The following is a 13,621-nucleotide window of genomic DNA, read 5'->3' on the forward strand; positions in this document are numbered from 1 at the left end:
TCTCTTCATTTTCTTTCTTCTGTTCTCAGAATGAATAATCTCAGCTGATGTATCTCTAAGTCTGCCAATTCTTTAACCTACTAAAATCTGCTATTGGTTCCTTCTGGTGAATTTTTAATTTCAGTTACTGTAGTTTTTAGCTCCAGACTTTCTATTTGGTTATTTTCTTATAATTTCTGCCATTCTATTGATATTTTTGATTTGGTGAGACATTGTTCTCATACTTTCCATTAGTTCTTTGAGCATATTAACAATAGAAGATTAAAAGGCTTTGTTTCTCGGAGCGCAGCACAGGCTGTGCCCTGGAGGAGCCTCGGGCGAGGGGCCTGGTGGGCGCCTGGAGGCCGCTGGGAGGTTGTGGGAGGGACGGTGACCCCCAACTCCGGGTCTGGGCTTCCCCGGGGATAATTTGTATAAAATACCTTTTTCTTTCTGGGTGAGTCACACTTTCTTGTCTCTTTCCTTGTCCCATAGCTTTTTGTTGAGAGCTGGACATGTTGTATAATATAATGAGCCAATTCTGGAAATCAGATTTTTCCCCTTCTTCCAGGCTTTTTTTGCTATTCTTTGTTGAGTAAATTTCCTAAACGAATTTTATAAAGTCTATAATTTTTAAATCTTATGTAGCCAGTGAAATTTCTGCTCAATTATCTTAGTGGTCAACTAATGATTAGACAAAAATGTCCTTAAATATCTGGAACCAAGAAGTCTCCCGTCTTTGCTGAGGGTCCAGGTTGTGTGTTCTCACTGTTCTTATAGATCCTGCCTTTAACCTACATTTGGTTGATTGCAATTCTGAACTCTTTCTGATTTTAGGGTTAATTTTTCCAACCCTAGGTTTTATATTTGTTCCTTCAATAAAGAAGCATTTTAGAATACCTGACATTTTTATTTGGCTAGAGAATTGTATTTAGCTTAGATATAACAGAAAATAGACTTACTGGGATAATCTTAAGAATTATTATTTTTTAATAAGGACATTTTTTTAAAAAGTCAGGTAGAGCGAGATAGACATGCAAGATCTTCCTGGGTCTAAAACAAGACCCCTTCCTTCCTCTGTCACCCTGTGAGCCCTGGGCTATACATTGGTTACCTACCGCAGTTAGCACAGGCATCCTGACATTCAACATACAGGTATGTCACTTGTGTTTCACTGGCTAGGGAACCATGGACCACAGAGGCCTTTGACATCTCTTATCACCCAAAGTATGTGGCACAGCACTGTGCTTATAGGACACTCTCAAAAATTTTTTTGACAGTGATGGCAAGAGATTGGATTTCCATACTCAGGTCTTTCCCTGGTTTGTTCAAAGCCTGGAGTATTTATTTACCCTAACTCCTCAAAACGGACGAATTCGTTCTTGTAAATGTAAGGTTTGCGGGACTTACTCTGGCAATTAGTTAAGGCTATCATTCATTCTGCAGAAATTGCTTTGTAAATCAGCTTGATTATTTGGCTCAGTTTATATTTGAAAATTTTAATATGGAAGAATTCATTGCCCAACCGAAGACATACACCCTATTCAAATGCACAGACAAATGCAGACCTCAGGAAACAAAACAAGCGCACTCCCCGTACTGTTGCTTTAGATCACAGGTCTCCAATTCCAAGCTTTAGTGGAAATAATGAAATGTCAGCACTCACACGCCACAAAATTCAAATCACAATGAAAAAGAGGGAAAGGCTCTTTGCCATTTGCTTCAATATATGCAGAACACAAAACAGTGATTTGGACACCAGCAATTTAGGACGAGGCAAGGAAACACACAAACAACAAACACAAATCCACAGGTGGGTTTGTTTTTAAGGTCCCTTCACAACAGCAGCAAACAGCCTTAAGCAGCAGGAAACCTCCAGACCCACTTCTCATCCTGCGTGAGTCCTGGAGGCGGGAACGTGGCTGGTTGAGGTTCAAAGACCTGCGCTCTAATTACCAGCATAATTAGAATAAGAACATGTTGCTCACTCCAGAGGGGCCAGCCCCGCGCCTCTGCTGCTCTGGGAGAACGCGTGGTTAAGAATTCCCATGGAGCTGCATGGGAGGAAAAGCGATCCACGCTGAGCTGCCAGCATGGTTGTTAGCGCGCCCCGTGTAATTTCGTGCCACCGTTTTGAATGTGCTAACGAGGCACGATATTCTTAGCCCCGTCTGGGAGGGGATCAGGTTGTGCTGCTGGCGGAAGTGACTTGTTTTCTGACGACCCCCATGACAGCCAGAGAATGTCCGTTTCTCGGAGCGCAGCACAGGCTGTGCCCTGGAGGAGCCTCGGGCGAGGGGCCTGGTGGGCGCCTGGAGGCCGCTGGGAGGTTGTGGGAGGGACGGTGACCCCCCACTCCGGGTGACGAAGGACACGCAAACCAGAAGCCTCTTTCGAGAGCTGTTTGAGAATGAGATGAATAAACCACAGCGAGTGGTTAGAAGTAGGTTAGGAAGAAGGGGGGATAAGAAAGCCGAGTAGGGTTCTGGGCTGGAGCCGTTCACTGAGACAGGAACCTTTGGAGAGGTGCGGTGTCGAGGTGCGGTGTCTCCCTGGTGTCTGGCTGCAAATGTCCAGAGAGCGGCTGGAACCCCTTGAGGCTAGAGCACGGGGACGCTGGGGTGTAGGTCTGGGAGCAGTCGGCCCTCAGGTAGTTCACTGACACCGTGAGTCTGGAGGGGCACCCGGGCTGTTGTGGGGTGGTGGTGCTGTGGAGGGAGAAGGGTCTGGTTCTGCCCCAGGGACTGGGAACAGTGACGGGGTGGGAAGGGAGGGGACTCGGGGGCTGGGGACCCACCAGCCCTGGAGCCATGGGCACAGGAGAACCATCTGCCGGGGGCCCAAGGGACTGAGCAGCACCCACTGGGAGTCATCACCCTGGGTTCCGGGCAAGGGCTGGCTCATGGCGGGGAGAGGAAGCCAGACCTGGGTGACTGGAAGAGCAGGAAAAGTGAGAAGTCGGGGAAATGGGGTGGTAGCAGAAGGGTCTTAGGAGCAGGAAAAGACTTTACAGAACTCCCCAGGGGGACTTAGGAAGAGGAAACCCAGACGCCTGGGGCCCGGTGGGGGTCCTGACAGGCATGCACCTTCTCCGGCTTCCCAGACACCATGACAAAAGACATCATTTTTCGCTGCACAAAAGCAGCCAGAGGCGGCCTCTCCCACGCTCCGGAAGCAAAGGGAATGATCTGGCTAGAGAGCAGCACTCCACGGTGACTCGGTCCTGCTGTCTAGCCAGCCTCCGGTGCTCGCCTATGGGCCACTCCGGGCAGATCACCTGACTCTCTGAACCACTCTGAACATCAGTCTCTTCATCTCTAAATGAGGGTGCTGGCCGTGTGCATCCACAGGTGTATCCTGAGGTTTGACACATGCAAAAAGCTTAAGACAGTAAATACTAATAGGCTGGTGCAAAATAGTGTTTTTGTCACTGGAAAAAAAGTGGCAAAACCTGCAATTACTTTTCCACCAACCTAGTATTAATTGTGAGTGACTGGGTCAATTTGATGCAGCTTTCTGATCCCTGCCCAGCCTGCGACCAGTTTCTAGGAGGACAGGAGCGGCCTGTGACTGTGGGTCTTAAAGGCAAGAGAACAACAGAGAGGTGTTTCTGGCCCCTCTTATGTGAAATGAAGACTTTTTAATGTGAATTTAGAAGTAAGTCCTGAGAGTGAAAACAAAATCAGACCCTGGAGAATGGCAGAAAGTCCAAAGGAGATGAAGGCCAGGGAACCCCAGGCGAAGTTAAATCAGCCAGACTGGAGCACAGACGCATGATGGGGCACCAGGTGGGAGTGATGGGAGGGCACAAGCTGCCTTCTGGGGTGATGGAACGCTCTGTAGCGTGCTCAGGGTGTGAGGTACTCGCAGACGAGCATTGGTCAGAACTAACTGAGTGGTAGAACTTGAGATCTAACCAGTTTGATACGTGCTCACTAGGCCTCAATCTAAAAAAGGAAAAGGAGGAAAAAAAGAGTTAGAAACTAAGGGCTAGAGGAAATAAGTGACAGACAAGGAAACGCTTCTGTAACCAGAATGTATCTTTTTCACGGGGAAATAGGAACCATATGTCTGTACATGTGGGCACATATGAACATGAATCTGTGAATGTGCACACACATGTACATGCACAGGTACACACAAATGCATGTTTGTACATCAGTGTGGGAGCATATACAGATGTACATGCACATGCATGCACAAATGCATGTGCATACCCTGGGAGTGTTTACACACGTGCATGCACACGTATGCACAAATGCATGTGTGTACACCTGCGTGGAAGCATATACAGATGTACATGCACAGTACACACAAATACATGTGTGTACACCCACGTAGGAGTGTATACAGATGTATATGCACACATGCATGTGTGTATACCCACATGGGAGCGTATATGCATGTACATGCACATGTATGCACAAATACATGTATGTACACCAGTGTGGGAGTGTATACAAATGTACATGCACAAATGTGTGTACAGATGTGTGGGAGCATATACAGATGTACATGCACACGTATGCACAAATGCATGTGTGTACACCCACATGGGAGTGTATAAACCCTAATATGTACATGCACACGTATGCACAAATACATGTGTGTACACCTGCTTGGGAGCGTATACAGATGTATATGCACACATAGGCACAAATGCATGTGTGTACATCCACGTGGGAGCGTATACAGAGGTACATGCACAAATACATGTGTGTACACCTGCATGGGAGCATATGCAGATATACATGCACGTGTATGCATGTGTGCACACCCGCATGGGAGTGTATAAACCCTAATAGGTACATGCACATGTATGCACAAATACACGTGTGTACACCTTTGGGAGTGTATACAGATGTACATGCACACGTATGCACAAATGCATGCGTGTACACCCGTGTGGGGGCGTATACAGATGTACATGCACACATATGCACAAATGCATGTGTATACTGTGTGTATACCCACATGGGAGCGTATACATATGTATACAGATGAACATGAATGCGCACATGTGCATTTATCCACACATACATGTACACACACGTGCATGCATATGTATAAACCCAACACATGCAGATGAAAGAGTGAAAGGGGAGACAGAAAAGTGAATCCGGGCTTTCACCAACTCACACTTCTGTCTGAACAAGTCAACTGTGGTCCCTGCGCAGTGCACACCAAAAAGGTCTGCACATCCCTCATGGTCCACCCTCTGCATGAACACTTCGCGTTTCCCAACAGAGCCGGGGCCCATTGGAAAAGCGGGTTGGGTTCAGAGGTCGGTTTCCATGGTATCCTGCCACTCTCCAGCTGCTGGTCTTGCACGCAGCCGTCTAACTTCCCCACACATCAGCCGTCCTCCTACAGCTACAGATGAGCAGAGAAAGGAGAGAACACGTGCGTCAGGCGCTTATCCTGCACCTAAAACAGACGTGTGCTCAGTACTGGATGGTTTACATCATCTCCATCATCATTATCGCCATTACCATGAAGGGGAACAGCCCTGCTCTTCTCTAAGGAAGAGCTCTGCCAGCTCTTAGCCGTGATCTATCTTTGGACCCTAATGGAACAGAGGAAGACAGCGTTACAAAGGCAGGCTCCAGGCCCCACACAGTGGGCAGGCCCCTGAATTCAGGAGCCTCCCCCGTTCCCAGTGGGCCCTTAGCTCAGAGAGCAGGAGGCTGGGAAGGCTTGTGCTGGGTACAAGGCCAGGTGGGTCCTGCATGTGTGAATGGGCACAGAGGTGAGAAGGGCATCTAGCATGGGAGGAGTCACACACGCAAAGGCTCTGAGCTAGGAAAGGGCAGACAGCTAGCGGAGTTGGCATGGAGGCCTCTGGGTGTTGCGGCGGTGCCAGCTCGGGCACCCTGTGTCAGTCCTGAACAGAGGAGACACACTCCTTGTCTGCATTAGTCCGTTCTCACACTGCTGGGAAGAACTGTCCGAGACTGGGTAGTTTATAAACAAAGGAGGGTTGTTCGACACAGTTCTGCATGGCTGGGGAGGCCTCAGGAAACTTACAATTATGGCACAAGGGGAAGCAGGCACGTCTCACACTGTGGCAGGTGAGAGCGCATGTGAAGGAGGAACTGTCAAACATGTATAACACCATCGGATCTGGGGAGAACTCACTATCACGAGAACAGCATGGCAGAAACTACCCCCAGGATCCAATCACCTCTCACCAGGGTCCCTCCCTCAACATGCGGGGATTATCGGGATTACAATTCAAGATGAGATTTGGGTGGGGACGCAGCCACACCGTGTCACCGTTCTCCCACGGCGTGCATCGCCACGGGCGAAGCTCACTGTACGCAAGTGCAAGCACACACACACAGCGCATATGCCTGCAGTGCCAGGAAGAAGAACCTGGGCAAGGCAGTGCCAGGAGGTCAGAAGAAGCATTTCCGGCCTCTCTGAGGAGGTCACACCCAGAATCTGATCACCTTTATAAGGATGGAGGCCAAGGTTCCGTCTCTAGTCAGTTTCTGTGCTGAAACCTAGCCTCCAATGCCATAGTATTGAAAGGTGGAGCTTTAGGAGGGGATTAGGTCAGGAGGACAGAGCCTGCATGCATGGGATTAATGACTTACAAAAGAGGCGCCATTCGAAAACAGAAAAAGTCCTTACCAGACAAGGAATCTGCCAGCACCTTGAGCTTGGCCTTCTCAGCTTCCAGAACGGTGAGCAACACGTTTCTGGTGTTTAACGATCACTCAGTCTGAGATGTTTTGTTATCGCAGCTTCAACAAAGTAAGATGGTCGCTAGCAAGCCCAGGCTGCAGGACACCCTCCGCACGAGACAGGTGCCTGCTCCCTGAGCCCCAGAGTGTAGCCATGGCAGCTGTGCCCACGTGGCCTCAGCCCCCCTGGTGTGATGGAGTTGGGGAGGTCGTGCTTCCTGCGTTCCTCACTCCCAAGAGAAAGGAGAGCCAGGATAAACATGCCCAGCATTCCTCGCAGGTGTACCAGGTCAGGCCTCCAATTCCCCGGGGTAGAGGGAGGCCGGAGTTACACTGGGAGCCTCCTTCAGGGGAGGGCCATCCCCCCAGGAAAGCGAAACCTAAGATGTGGTTAGTGGTGAATTAGGAGGTGGGCGGAGGACCTGTGTCCGAAAGCCCTCAGGGCCAGAGAGCAAGTCCCGCACTGGAAAGAGTGAGAGAGGTCCCGCGGTTGGGCCCAGAAAACAGGGGGACAGGAGGGAACACAACTGCCAGGGGAGGGCCATGCAGGGGACTCCGCTCTGGCTAGGCCTCTGGGCATGTTTCAGAAGGAAACTCATCACATTTTTAAACGACTTCTGTGGAAGACGTGGAGGAGGGCGGTGGGCAGGCCATCTCATAGACAGATTGGGGAATTTTGTAAGAGTCAGTGAGACAGGATGGCACCCTGGCTGCTCCAGGATCTAGTGGTGGCTTGAGAAGGAGGTCGAGGGAACAGCTAGTTGCTGAGCCACAGAGAAGGGGAGTGACTCAGGGAGGAGCAGGGACAGATGTCGGGCAGCAGGAGGCTCTGGAGTGATTTGGGATGGCAGCTCTGAGATGCCCGGGAGCTACAGCAGGAACCCAGTGGGGACGTCCGTGCTTTGAGACAGCAACTCTGTGCTTCCTTCCGCTGTGCCAGAAACTGATTCTAAAATGTTGAGATTTGCCCTCCTGAAGCCCAAATATTATTATGATTATTATTTTATTTTTATTTTTTTGAGACGGAGTCTTGCTGTCACCCAGGCTGGAGTGCAATGGTGCTATCTCAGCTCACTGCGACCTCTGCCTCCCGGTTCAAGCGATTCTTCTGCCTCAGCCTCCTGAGTAGCTGGGAATTATAGGCATGCGCCACCACACCTGGCTGACTTTTGTATTTTAATAGAGAAGGGGTTTCACCACGTTGGCCACACTGGTCTCGAACTCCTGACCCCAGGTGATCTGCCTGCCTCGGCCTCCCAAAAGTGCTGGGATTACAGGCATGAGCCACCCCACCTGGCCAAAAACAACCCTGAAGCCCAATTTTTAAATGACATTAAAAGTGTATCACAAAAGTGAAATAGGCATATCAAAAAGATGCTCTGCATAATAAGGTTGCTGAATCTAAAAACCAAAAACGGAACAGTTTAAGACAGGAGGGAACTGGCTTCCGTGAGGGTGTCGGGTTGGACAAATTCCCTCTGGGCATGTCCTGTCACCGTGATCCCACGGTTGTGGGGCTCACAGAGGACTGCTCCTTGCTCTGCGACGTGGCCGAGAGTTCAGATTCACCACTGTAGGGAGGAACACTGAAAAACTCCAGCTGAACCTAAGAACCCACCTTTGAGCCAGGTTTCAGCCAATTTATCTCGTTCTGCAATTTCACCCTGAGTCACGCTGCACATTCCACGGATGAATCTCAGAGTCCAAACATCTGCTTTGACATCCTCAGACAGAACGCAGATGCAGGCACGCCAAAGCTCGGGTCTCATCCTATGCCGGAAAAGATGGGGAAAGAATAGAAAGTGGCATGTGTGATATTTAGTTCGGGGTCAAGGACAGTTGCTAGGTGAGCCAACATCACACACATGACATAGCCCACCCGCATCCCAGTGGCAACCTGGGCCCCCCCACTGCTGCCGTCCCTGCCAGGGCTAATCACGACAAGGGTTGGCATATCCCAGTGACAACGTGGGGCCCCCCACTGCTGCTGTCCCTGCCCAGGCTAATCACGAAAAGGGTTGGCGTATCCCCGTGGCAACCCACCCCACCCCCCCACTGCTGTCCCTGCCTGAGCTAATCACAGCAAAGGGTTGGTGTTACTGGAATGCACTCTTATGTTCACGCTGATTTATCTATCCAAGTGATTGTCCATTGTTATCACAGGGTTCCTTTCTTCATTGGTTAAATCTAGAGTGGTCAGTGGGGTTTAGTTTTTAATTGCCCCTCACTGATGTACCTTGGAGCACACCTTCTCTGACCTCCATGTAAGCTTGGCCATCAGAAATGCTTTTTGTCCCTGAACAGCGACAGGTGCACTGTGTGGGAGACAAATGACTGGAATGTGGCATGTTCCTCCAAAGCCAACCCTGACTGGCGGCGTGGAGCCGCAAGGTGCGACGTCACTCTCGCTCAACGGCCTTTTGTACCTTTGAGGTGGGCACGGACTCCATGGAAGCCTGAGCCACCAGGGGCTTCCCTGGGGCAACACTGCTTCGTGTAGGCTCACGAGAAACTCCCAGGGTTCCTGGGTAAGGAAGACACAGCAAGAGCTGGCCTCTGTCACATCCACCTTTGTCACCAGAAGCCCATCTTTAGGGCACCTCTCTCTCAGCTGTTTGAGTTTTAGGGTCTTGCCATAAAACTTCATTAAGGCCTCCTGGGCGAGGCTCAAAGCACCCAGCCCCATGTAGGAACAGGTTGAGAGCACACAGAGAAAAGAGCAAGGTTGCACCCCAAAAGAATGACAGGCGGGGAGACAAATGCTGGCTCCGTCAGCCTGACCCCATTCCCTGGGTGGCCGAGAGGGACGTGCGATGGGTCTTGTGAGGGTGGAAGGCGCCTGAGGGATGCTGCACCCATTTGCTGGCAGTTCACCCGAAGGAGTTGACGTTTTTAAACGAACACGAAGTCTCCGCTCTTCGGAGTGAGACAGGCTGCCCCTGTCTGCGGAAGCTGTCCCTGAATAGGCTTTCTCTGAGCTTGTTCCCGTGGAGGGCTGGGCCTGGTTTCTAATCGCCCGCTTCCCCGGGCTGCCTGCTGCTGGCTGCGGAAAGTGTGGGTTTGGCTGCATGATGGCCTCGTAATGGCTCTGGTGACGCCCTCTGCGTCTTCTCCCGGCGCCAGCCTTTCAACGGAGCCGCACATTATGCCTGGATAAGGCTCAAAGAGCAGCTTAATATCAGGTTCTCTGGGGCTGTAATCATGGGTTCAGGATGGAGCAGACTCAGCCTCAGCGAGGCCTCTGTGCAGCCCCTGGCTTAAAACACGTCAACGCATCCGTGGGCACTTTTTGGAGTTAAAGCGCAACTTACCCATCTGCCTGTATCCCTAGGAAATGAATGAAAATAAACAAACAGATTCCTTGCATTCAACACAGCGTAAGAAAAACCACATCCTGCTCCCCAGTAGCTGAGGAAAGCCGGCTCACGAGAGCATACAGGGAGAAGAGGCCGGCACTGTGTGGCTGCCAGCAAAGCTCACTTGTATGTCAGATGCAGCACTTTTGTTAGCCCGTTATGTTATTATTTTTTTTTTCTTCAACACTCCTGTGTCTACTGGGATCTCCTGTTTTTATTGTTTTGGGATGAGATAAAAACAAAAAACAAAAAACAAAAAAACAAAAACACACCATTTCATGTGGCCTGTGTGCTTTTGTACATTAAACCAAAAAAAAAACCCCTGGATCACCACACAGGAGACTCTCTTCCCTGTTCTCTAGGGATGCACCCACATGGGGAAACCCTTTTTTCTCTTTGTTTTTGATGGTGTGCTCTAACAGGACGATCTGGAGGAAACGCCATGTTCACAGGACACATTTCTGCAGCATGGCTCGGAGGCCCACCGCCAGGGTTTGGCTCATTCATGTCGCAAACTAGAGGGGAGGAGGGTGCTGGCTATTTCCCATCTGCAGTCTCAGTTTCCCCACCAGAGGATTCGAGGAAATACCTGGGTGGTCTGTGATGCAGTCCTGGCACGAAACCCCCAGCGCTGACATTGGAGTCTGGAGGTTTGGAGATGGTTGCCAACATCGCACTGACTTCCATGCCAGCACCAAGTCTGCGGCTCCCAGGCCACTCGCGCTTCTGAACACAAGGTCAAGGCTCCCACAGCCTCTCTGGGGTCTGTAGTTCACTAGAACGACTTGCAGAACTCAGAAAAGCTCTGTCCTTACAACTGCAGCTCTACTACCAAGGGCATGCTGAGGACCTACCAGAGGAGATGCATCCAGGGCCGGTCGAGATCAGGAGGGTCCCAACATGGGGCTCCCGGGCCCTCTCCCTGTAGAAGGGGGCAGGGGGCACTTCCCCTCCCGCACGTCTGCGAGTTCTCACTGGAGCCTCCTCCTGCAGGGATCACTGCCTGGGTGATGATCTCCATCTCAAGCCTTCTCCCTTTTGGGAGGTCAAAGGTCAGCTATACCATGTGACCCCACCCTGTAACCACATAGTTGGCCTTTCTGGTGTGGCCAGCCCCATGCAGACCGTAAGATGCTTAGGGACCTCCTTGAGTAACAAATTCCTATCACTCAGGAAATTCCACAGGCTTAGATGTTACCTCCTAGGAACCCAGGACAAAGACCAGGCACATTTCTTACTACACAACAATAATGGTAAGCTATGGCAGGAGTGTCGTGATGATGAAATGGGAAGATGCAGGTCAAGCATGAGTGGCGGGGCCTGTGATCTGTGCTTGACATACTGATGAGGGCTTAATCAATGTTAGCTGGTGTTGTCTGCACCATTGCTGCGTCATCCCACTCCTGAGTCAAGGCCAGTCCAAGTCCCACAACACGTTCAGTTCAGGTGCCAGCAAACTTACACGACAGTCCATTTGATACATTCTCTATAAACCTATCTATAAGCTATCATTTCTGCATGAGCTGAGACATAGGCAAACAATTTTTTTCAATGTTTAAAATTTTCACTGCTTCTCAGAAAAATAGTAGGTTAGAATCTTAAACTGTATTTTACTTACATTATCACACACAAATAATGTCATATTCTGGTGTATTTTATGGAAGATTGATTAGTTAGCACTAAAAACTCACAGGCAAAAGAATGAATGCAAATCATTTTCACTCTCATCTGTAATTTTATACTTCCGGTGATGCTTTGAAATTAGTATTTTTGTCGAAAGTTTCTAAGTAATGATTCTGATGAGCCTCAGAGAGGTAATGTGACCACCCAAGTTCATAAAGCTGGTCATCGATGCAACATTTCAGCAAAACCACAGCATTATTGAATAGGAAGAAGTACATGTGGTGGCCTTTGGTTCGAGGTATCCAGCGCTTTCCTTGGGTGGGGGAGAAGCAGTGTCACCTCCCGTCCAGCACGAGGCTTGCCCTGCTCCAGAGTGGGGTGGGGGGGCGCGTGTTCTGTTGCTCCAGCACTTATAGGGTAAGGCGAGGTACCAGGACTCATTTCAGGTACCAAAGCAGATCAGGGGACAGACTGAAATTCTGTAAAAATTTCACATTAGGTGGTCAAGAACTCATGAAATGATTCACTTGCATTAAGGATATACACCCTTTCACTCAGTGGTGTGCTTGATAAATATCTTGCAACTGGCTCTCCAGAAAGCAGGAAGAGAGCTTCCTTACAGTGTGCCAGTGTCCATGGTGAAAATGCCTTCACGATGGCAGATTCCAGAAAGCAGAAAGAGCTGACTCACAGTGTGCCAATGTCCATGGTGTAAATGCCCTCACTGTGGCAGATTCCAGAAAGCAGAAAGAGAGCTACCTTACAGCGTGCCAGTGTCCACGGTGCAATCCCCTCACCGTGGCAGATTCCAGCCCCACAGTGCAACATTGCTGAATGCAGACTTGGGAAAAGCCGTGCACATCAGTCCTTGCAAGATGCTCAGCACACCACTGGTTTCATTCTGGGGCTCCTACCCCTCATGACCATTTTGAATCTTGATTTTGTTATCAGTCATGTTTATGTTAGTTACCTGCCCAAGTCACCTTCAGTGTTGTCAGGGTGCCCTATGGATAGGATGGTGAGTGGGCAGAACATAGAGCCCTCCTGGGCACATGTCACCTTACCTACTTTGAGCAAAATTCTTTGCTCAACATAAGTCTCCTTACCTGTATTCTTACCTAAATCATATTTCTCTACTGTCAATGTTAAATAAAAAAATACTTACACTTAGGGCCTTTTCCAGTCGGCAGACCTCCATTTCATTCTGACACTGGTCTCATCGATCTCTCTCATAGCTTGGGTCTTCTGCAGATGTGTAAGAATGCCCTGTGGAACTTGATGTGGCCAAATGTTGGATTCCCAAGTTCAGGAAGGGCGGGGCTAGCTTTATAGCAATGCATGGAGAATAAAAGTTTGTGTTGATTGAGTTACCAAAACCAGGTTAACAGGACTTTGGAGAAGCAGAACTTTGGTGGAGGATATTGAGGTGTGTGAATAAAGGCATGAGAGGGTCTGAAAGATGTTGCTGAGGGAAAATAGCAAGATGTGACTGTGCTTTAGAGGGAGGGCATGGAGCGGGAGTGGAGTGTTAGAAAGGACCCCAGATCTAGAGCCTGGGAGTGGGGAACCTGGTGAGGCCAGGCTGGAGGTCATGATCTACAGTAAGCAACAAGAAAGCAGCACTCAACAAAGCAGCCGTGGCGAGCCAAGGGCTGCTGGCAGCCTCTTCATCACCCTCGGGGTGAAGGCAGAGGAAGAAGCAGCCCGTGGGAAGCATGTGGTAAAAACCTAGCAGAGGCCCCAACTAACCCAAAGTGCATCGTAAAATATCATAACAGGGATGCCGTGAGGGAAATCTACCAAAGACTGTTGTTTCAAAAACAAGAGTCTTTTTTTTTTTGAGACGGAGTCTCGCTCTGTGGCCCAGGCTGGAGTGCAGTGGCGCGATCTCGGCTCACCGCAAGCTCCGCCTCCCGGGTTCACACCATTCTCCTGACTCAGCCTCCTGAGTAGCTGGGACTACAGGTGCTTGCA

At 49.8% G+C, this 13,621-nt stretch overlaps 1 long non-coding RNA gene across 1 annotated transcript; it reads left to right on the plus strand.

Annotated features, from left to right (window-relative positions):
• The first annotated feature begins 2,200 nt into the window (after positions 1–2,200).
• LOC105505913 lies at positions 2,201–10,265 on the plus strand. The gene is made up of 3 exons (XR_001000842.1): positions 2,201–2,271; positions 9,102–9,196; positions 10,000–10,265. It is a non-coding gene; the product is annotated as an uncharacterized LOC105505913 (long non-coding RNA).
• Positions 10,266–13,621: the final 3,356 nt, after the last annotated feature.

Source organism: Colobus angolensis, unplaced genomic scaffold (assembly GCF_000951035.1).
Source record: "Colobus angolensis palliatus isolate OR3802 unplaced genomic scaffold, Cang.pa_1.0 Scaffold13, whole genome shotgun sequence".
In the NCBI taxonomy this organism is placed as follows: Eukaryota; Metazoa; Chordata; class Mammalia; order Primates; family Cercopithecidae; genus Colobus; species Colobus angolensis.